The sequence below is a fragment of the Elephantulus edwardii genome, unplaced genomic scaffold, assembly GCF_000299155.1.
Source record: "Elephantulus edwardii isolate Elephantulus edwardi_28Jun2011 unplaced genomic scaffold, EleEdw1.0 scaffold00032, whole genome shotgun sequence".
NCBI classification, from domain to species: Eukaryota; Metazoa; Chordata; class Mammalia; order Macroscelidea; family Macroscelididae; genus Elephantulus; species Elephantulus edwardii.
Window position 1 is genome coordinate 8,583,171 of NW_006399782.1, and position 1,986 is coordinate 8,585,156.

Here is a 1,986-nt window from a genome sequence, read left to right on the forward strand (position 1 = left end):
TCTCTGGCATTTTGTTTGAATCCACAGTTCCTCTTCCCCCAGGTAATCTCCTTGACTGGATTTACAGCCTCAGAAAACCCTCTGGAGTGGCAGCTCTCAGTCAGTTTCCACTCCACTGCAATGAATCTTGTAGTGGGAAGGAAGGATAGGCAAAGAGTGAAGGGAAGGCAAGAAGGGATGGTGAAGCAGTAGCCCTTTCTCTCACTACTCTAGGGTCAAGGCAGTGGAAGACTCAAACCCAAGCAGGTAAGAACTGCACCCCGTGGAGAGGGCCATGTGACAGGAACCATGCTCTAACTATCCCAGCTGCTTGTTCTCTCTCTACTCTCCAGTCTCGTTCTGATACCTGTCAGGTATCACAAGATTTCTCCCCAAGGCACAAGAATGGTGTAGGTACAGTCCTTAGTGGCAATCGTAGGCAGGGCTGAGAGCTGGGTGGCTTTTGTTGTTGTGTACCATTGAGTTGAAAATGACCCATATTAAAAAAAAAAGAAAGAAAATGACCCATAATAGCCACTCCTGCGGGTTTTCAGAGAAAGTAAATCGCACAGAAGACAGCCCATCTTTCTCCCGCTGAGCAGCTGGTGAATTCTAACCTTTGTGTTGACAGAGAAATTCCTTACCACTAGGCCACTACCTAGAAAATGATTTTTACATCAAAGTGACTTCAACAGAGACATGTCCTACCTTGGGGGCCAGAGAGACTCATTGAAATTTGGTCTCAAGGGAGGGTCTCTCCATGTTGGGAGGTAAACTGACCAGATACCCAAGTCAAAGAAAAGCTTTACTTGTGTTTTTCATTTTCATTTTAGACAAGTATTATTACTACTATTATTTACTACCAAAATATAATTTCAATTCTAAATTCAGGTTTAAAAAAAAAAAAGTACCTAGATTTTCCTGGATGATATTCCTGGTATCTTCCCACAACTCATCTGGCCTTTCCTTATTAGTGTTCAAGGCCTCAAAACTGTTCCTAAGATGGTTTTGAAATTCAGGTGGGATAGGCTTAAGGTCATATTTTGGTTCCTGTAGATTTGATTTCATTTTCCTTAGCTTAAGCTTGAACTTGCATATGACTAATTGGTGGTCTGTTCCACAATCAACACCTGGCCTAGTTTTCACAGCTGATACCGAGCTTGTCCAGCAGTTCTTTCCACAATTGTAATCAGTCTGATTCCTAAGCATACCATCAAGTGAAATCCATGTGTATAACCTGCATTTATGTTTCTTATAAAGCTTATTTGCAATAAATAAATCATTGATTATGCAAAATTCTATCATTCTCCAGCTTCATTTCTATCACTAAGTCAGTGTTTTCCAGCTACTGATCCTTCTTTCTTGTTCCCAACTTTTGCAATCCAGTCACCCATTATTATTGATTGCAAGTTCGATCAGTCTCTGATGATTATCTGACTCAAAATGCCCCATGCCAGTCCATCTCATCTCACCAATAACTAGTATGTCAATATTTATGTGTTCCATTTCTTCCTTAACAATATGTAATTTTCCTACATTCATGGTCCTTACTTTCCATGTTCCAATTACTAGAGTCTGCCTACAGCTGTTCCTCCTCCTGTTTGTTCCCATACCTGAGGGCTCCACCTCACTTCCTTATCTGCTAGTCTAATTGTGCTCTGTCGTACATACAGTACCATGGTGGACAGTGTTGGTGGGAGCTTCCCGACTAAAACAAGCTTGGAAGCAGGAGTGGCATCCACTTCTGAAATGGCTTGTCTCCGGAAACTCTATGTACGAACAGTGCTCAGGCCGTTCGTTCATTGAGTCGCTATGAGTCGTCTACGACTCGATGGCACCAAACAACAATAACACTGACAACGACAAAGAGAGAACTATGCTGACCTAGTGGAAAAGAAGTTATGTTACCAAGCCGAAGGTGGGTGATTTTCATCTGGGGCCCTCGGCCGGGTTCAAATTGTTTTCCTGTCAAACATTCTTCTAGGTGGTATAGCACTGGTCTGTGCG